At 40.0% G+C, this 6,572-nt stretch overlaps 1 pseudogene; it reads left to right on the top strand.

Annotated features, from left to right (window-relative positions):
• Positions 1–4,292: 4,292 nt before the first annotated feature.
• On the top strand, positions 4,293–4,911 carry LOC131904507 (sorting nexin-3-like; annotated as a pseudogene).
• The last annotated feature ends 1,661 nt before the right edge of the window (positions 4,912–6,572 follow it).

The raw sequence follows: 6,572 nt of genomic DNA, 5'->3' as shown, positions 1-6,572 counted from the left end.
CAAGTGTGGCCTTGAACTCATAGAGATCCAGATGGATCTCTGCCTCCGAGTGATAAGATTAAGGGTGTGTGCCACTACTATCTGGCCTTTATGTCTAATCTAGTGGCAGGCTCTGTCCTCTGACCCTCAGGTAAGTTTTATTAGGGTACACAATGTATCATCACATTAAGGAATGAAGTTTATGAGCTAGTTGGGTATCCCTTAGGTCAGTCAAGGGTTACTAACTTGAAAGGAATTTTTTTTTCCTGTCCAACTGGAAACAGTTTTTGTTAATAAAAATATGTAACTAACTTAGGAGCTGACAAAACTCTGCTGCTATTGAAGAAGTGTTTTTATCTGAGAATAATAAGATGGGTGTAGGGCTGCAGTTATTTAAAAGCTTTACATTCTGGTTAACTGGGGTTGGTTATAGATAGTAATTTCAGATCTTTAATTGTTAAGAGCTGCACCAGCCATATAATTCATTACTCCTTTTTGTGAGATATTCTCTCATACTACCAGCTGTGTTTGCTGAAACAGACGGTGAATTGTTTAACCTTTAAAAACCATTTTCTATAATTCTAGGGTGTTATTTGTACATGTACTCTGCTTTTTTTTGTAAAAAAAATCATATAAATCTTATTTCAGACTGTAAGTGAATGTGCAAAATGCAGGAACTGAGGACAGACTGATGACATTTGTGCTAACTTGGGAATCATTTAAAATAGTTTATTCTACAACAAACTTCAAATTATTTGCTTACATAAACATGATAACTTAGAGAATGGTGAGTTTAAAATTTCTCTTTAATAGCTACTGACAGGTAGTGAATGGTATGTAAGAGACAAATTTTACTGACATTTTGAACTGAACTAAAAATCCTGAAGCTCACTGAGGGAAATAGCTTCCACTAAGAGAGAGAAATACCGTGAAGTGTTGAAATGGTTATGATGTGAATCCAATTAAGATTATTACAACTTAGTTTTACAATTCAGGATGTTTCTTGGAGAAGAAAATTGAGGCTTTGGATTTCTGCTAGGCATCCTGGCCAGATATACAGGGAATGCTGTTGTATTTTCTAGCTTTTTGTGGGCATGGGGAAAAATATATCACTTGCACTTTTATGAAAACTGACAATGAAACCTGAGACATCCCATCATGAAAAATTACCTCAAATAATCTGCTTCATTTCACTATGGAGTTTTCTCCAGAAAATAATTGGAAATCATGTGGAGGGGAAAAGAATAGCTGAGAATCCGTGATGTAAACAGCATCTGCAAACCCTGAGCAGCTTTTTAGTAGTCAGAAGACTAAGAAAATTGGCCTTCATGAAATCCAGAAAGCTGCACAGGCAGCTGTCTTGGCAGTGAATTCAAAAGGGCTCTTCTCTGCCTCAGTATAGATGGAGTCATCTCAGCAACTAGTATGAGGAAGAGGAGAGTGAAGCCCATGCTGTTTGATTACTATAATATTTGAAAAAGGTGATGCCTTACTTAAGTATATCTTTTCTAACAACCAAGAATGACATATCTAGTTTTTTTTAAAAAAAAAACTATGTTAAACAACAGAAGAAAGTGCTTCTTTCTTTCTTCTGTTCTAGAATATCTGCAAACTTGGCAATGAGGCATGTAAGGGCAATGGTGGTTTTAGAAATACAGGCCCCAGACATGAAGAATTGGTTCCATGACTTAACCTCTGTCCACCACTGATTACCTTGATGAAAGCTTGTCCACATCAGAGGCTAAGGTGAGATATTGGCAGGCAAAGACCTGGGTATGTGCCATTGACACTGAGAAGGAGTTGGCACATCTATGGATTTATGGGGGCACATGTAAACATGGAGGGTGTGGAGATGGGCATCTTTTAGCAAGCATGCTCCTAAGAATATTTGAAGTAAGAGTGATCTTATGTAGAAGTCACTGTATTTTGTATAATATTTAAGGGTTCAGCCCTAATATTATACAACTCCAGGGGCCCAGGATAGACGCTATCTTTGGCGTGAGAATGAATCCAGTTGCTCAGAGCTCTTTCGTTCAATTCATTTATTCAATCACCATCATTCAATCACCAGTTCAACTCTCTCCAATCTCCTAATTTCCTTGTTTCCTTTTATTCTAACCCCCTCCTCCTGGGCTGGTCTATATCCTCTCCCAAGCAGTAACACCTCATGTTTTGTATACAGCACAAGATTGTAGGGGTCCATGCTAGAGGCTTCCTGGCAATTGTATTTGCAACCCAAAAAGGGGAGAGATAGGAGTGGAGTCAGTTAGTAGTTGAAATAAATCAGAAAAGGAATTTATGTGCTAGAAATATATCCTTACTGTGGTTAGGTGAAGACATAGCTATCATATGATATGAGTCTATCATAAATGTGTTCAACTATAAACTTACAGGTGATAGGGTAGGGAGAGTCTGTAGGTCACTAAAAGTTAAACTGTCACTTCTTCCTCTGCCGCCAGTTTCCTGACAGGGCAGGGGAGGAGTACTGATAGCTAGTCAATCTGCATCACAGCTTGAAGTGCCTGCTGGGAGGAAACTCCTTTGATCTAAGAGGTTACCTTAGTTGGGGTGTGTGTGGGGGCGGTTTCCAGGCATCTAACAGATGGCCTGGTTAGCTATCTTTTCCTTGTCTTTTAAGGCTTTGTTTGGGGTTGACTCTATCTTCAGAAGTAGCTCAAGGAGAGTATTTGCAAATGGCAGATACCCAAAACAAATGCTAAAGAGGGGGGGCCTGGAGCTCAGAGGCAAAATGTTTTGTTTATGTGACTATCCAGGTATTTGAAGTGGAGAGTCACACACACATACACATTTTAGGAGAATTATGAGCACAAGGAATTCATAGCAAGGCACAACTGAATACTAAGCTGTGTAACACCAATAGTCCCTGCTGATTGGCTTCCCATTCGACTGACCCTTGGTCTTGTATAGCTTATAATATACAGCTGGACTTCTATTTCATATTCCTGTGGCTCTCCACAACTGTAGAGCTTTAAATGAAGGATTGGCACAGACCTTATTGCTACATACATTTTAGAGCACTGTTACATTTCCAGGTCAAGATATAGAGAGTTTCTACGTGCCCTGCTCCTGGCCTCATTAATCATTGATAGCTTGCTATACCACAATGCATTGGTAGCACACTAATGGGCTAGAATTGATGCACCATTGCTCACTAAATTTCATAGGTTATAAACATTTCCTTAGTTCTCTGTTCCCTCCTTCTGCTCTGAGATCCCATCGTGGACCCCACCCTACATGTCTTTACTAGGGGTCTTTTTGGCCCAGAGTTACCCAGACTGGTTTTTCATTTCCTTGGTGGTTTAGAAGAGGAGAGGGTAGATATTTAGATCATTGACTCTCTATTGGAATTTTCTGATGTTCTCATGGTCAGACTTGGATTATGAACTTGTGGTAGAAGACCATAGTGGTATAGTGTGTTTTTTTGTTTTATACTATTAAAAGCATGTGCCATCAATATAGTCTCTCACTAGCAAAGTTGGCCTTGATCATCTGACTAATGTGGTCAGGTTTGTCCATTGTGAAGCTACTTTCTTACTTTTGTCTAGCTCATGGTGTTTAGAAGAAAGTCACTTTGCATAGTTTATAGTTAAGGGGCTGGGAGCTATTCTCAACTTCCTTGAAGCAAGAGCATTTAGATCAATTATTTGGGATTCTTCTGCCTAAGAGATTTGTATCTTCTCAAAACTGATCATCCATTCTTTCCAATTTGGAGTTTTGGATATTAATTTATACTTTGTATGGTAATGAAGTGCTGGGAGTTTTTGTCCATATGTGGACATTAGGAGTTCTGCCTGAATACAGTTTTGACATTCTCAACCTAATTTCCAGTTATTCTTCACCACCTCATAGTTCTTTAGTGTGGTCAATCCAGATATTTGCCATATAAAACTGGTGGCCTCTGGGATAGTAAGGTACTACCTACCTGACTGACCTCATTCCAAATATATGATGAGGTAATGATATAGAATACTGTGACTACACAGAAATCATGCCTGTTTTCTCTGAATCCATCAGTAGAGCTCCCCTTGGGAAGCATACTTAAATGAATTTGCGGCCCCAATAAAATTTCAAGCCATGGATTCATCTCTCTTCCCATTCTCCATTTGTTTACTGAGTATGCTGCACACACACACACACACACACACACACACACACACACACACCTGCTTTTGTTATTTCACACTTTTAAAATATTAGTTTCTGCTACATGCTTGTTCAGCTCAGTCCGCCGCGCCAGCCCAGAGACCCCACGGCGGGAGGCGGCAGAAGGCTGAGGCAGCAGCAACAGTGAAATGGCAGAGACCTTAGCTGACACCCAGCAGCTGCTGATCACCAAGCCTCAGAGCCTGAATGACGCCTACAGGCCGCCCAGCAACTTCCTCGAGATCAGCCGGGGGCCCCTTCACCACCTACGAGATCAGAGTCAAGACAAATCTTCCTGTCTTCAAGCTGAAGGAATCTACTGTTAGAAGGAGATACAGTGACTTTGAATGACTTCGAAGTGAACTAGAAAGAGAGAGCAAGGTTGTAGTTCTCCCAATCCCTGGGAAAGCGTTTTTGCGGCAGCTTCCTTTCAGAGGAGACGATGGAATATTTGGTGACAATTTCATTGAGGAAAGGAAGCAGGGACTGGAACAGTTTATAAACAAGGTCGCTGGTCATCCTCTGGCCCAGAATGAGTGTTTTCACAGGATGAAATAGTAGATAAAAGCTATACTCCATCTAAAATAAGACATGCCTGAGTTTGGAAAGAAGCAGAAACGAGACCATTAACGATGCATCCCTACCAATGAAGAAGTTGTAACTAACTTAGCATGCTGCGCAGACACTGGTCTAACATGCCCTGGGTATACTAACACTCACACGCCCCTTTCATTTCCGTTAGTTCATTTGCTGTAGTGGAACGCCCTCGTTGAGCCTCTCTACTAGCTCTACCCTGCCATGTCCGTGTGCACACTAAGCCTCGCAAGCTAGTAGAACCTACCTAAAGTTGCTGACTTGGTCTTATTTACGGTTTCTGTGTCATGTTTCTTCTTGAATCCAATTGACTAGAACATTTCCTCCCCTACTGTGTGATACCACCACTCAGTCCTAATTTATGTGCAGGAGAACGACAACCACTTGTCTCCAGTGCCACACATATGAGATGTACTTTGTGTGCAGAGTGTGTCTTTCTTCTGGCCTGTAATCCCCTTCACATGGAAGATTAATGAGGGAAATCTTCATATTCTGTATAAAAACAAAATCAAATTTACAGGAATTAACAATCATTGGTCATTAATATCCCTTAATATCAATGGACTTAATGCACCTATAAAAAGACACAGGCAGACAGAATGGATAAGAAAGTAGGACCCATCTTTCTTCTGCATACAAGAAACACACCTCAACTTCAAAGATAGACACTACTTCAGAGTAAAAGGCTGGGAAAAGTCTTTGCAATCAAATGGTCTTAAGAAACAAGCTAGTGTAACTATCCTAATATCCAACAAAATAGAATTCAAACTAAAATCAATCAAAAGAAATCGAGAAGGACATCACATACTCATCACAGAAAAGATCCACCAAGATGAAGTTTCAGTTCTGAACATTTATGCCCCAAATTCAAGGGTACCCACATATATAAAAGAAACATTACTAAACTTTAATCATACATCAAACCCCACACATTAATAGTGGGAGACTTCAACACCCCACTCTCACCACTGGACAGATCTGCCAGAATGAAACTTAACAGAGAAATAAGGGACTTAACTGATTTTATGACTCAAATGGACTTCATTGATACCTATAAAACATTACACCCTAACACAAAAGAATATACCTTCGCTCAGCATCCCATGGAACCTTCTCTAAAATTGACCACATACTTGGTAACAAAGCAAATCTCAACAGATATAAAAAGAGACACAAAGAATGAGAGCAAGACAGGACATCTGATCAAGCTCCGAAATTTTATTTTTCTCTTAAGGCATATATAAATAGGCAAAGGAGGGTGCAAGCAGAAAGGGACTTAATTATGGGCTGTTTGGCCAGCAGGGAATATTGCTCTGGGGGTTATCTATCTACTCTTGTCTAACTGCCTAATTGTTTAACTGCAGCTCATTCACTTGATATCTGACAAGAGGTTCCGGTATTTGTGAGAAGAGGTTCTGGTGCTATGGAGACTTAAGCAAGGCCTAGATCTAAGAAAAGAGGAGAGAAGCCCAAATATGGCAGCATGGGTGTCAAGGGTGGTCAGACCACCATGGTTTAAAGTTAGACTTCAATGACAACAAAAATTACGGAAAGCCTACAATCTCATGGAAACTGAATAATGCTCAACTGAATCACCAATGGGTCAAGGAAAAAATAAAGAAAGAAATTAAAGACTTTCTAGAGATCAATGAAAATGAATACACCACATACCCAAACTTATGGGACGCTATGAAAGCAGTGCTAAGAGGAAAATTCATAGCAATAAATGCCCACATAAAGAAGTTGGAGATATTTCACACTAGTGACTTAACAGCACACCTGAAAGCTCTAGAACAAAAAGAAACAAACTCACCCAGGAGGAATATATGCCAGGA

This window comes from Peromyscus eremicus, chromosome 2, assembly GCF_949786415.1.
Source record: "Peromyscus eremicus chromosome 2, PerEre_H2_v1, whole genome shotgun sequence".
Lineage (NCBI taxonomy): Eukaryota > Metazoa > Chordata > Mammalia > Rodentia > Cricetidae > Peromyscus > Peromyscus eremicus.
This window is presented reverse-complemented; position numbering and strand designations above follow the sequence as displayed.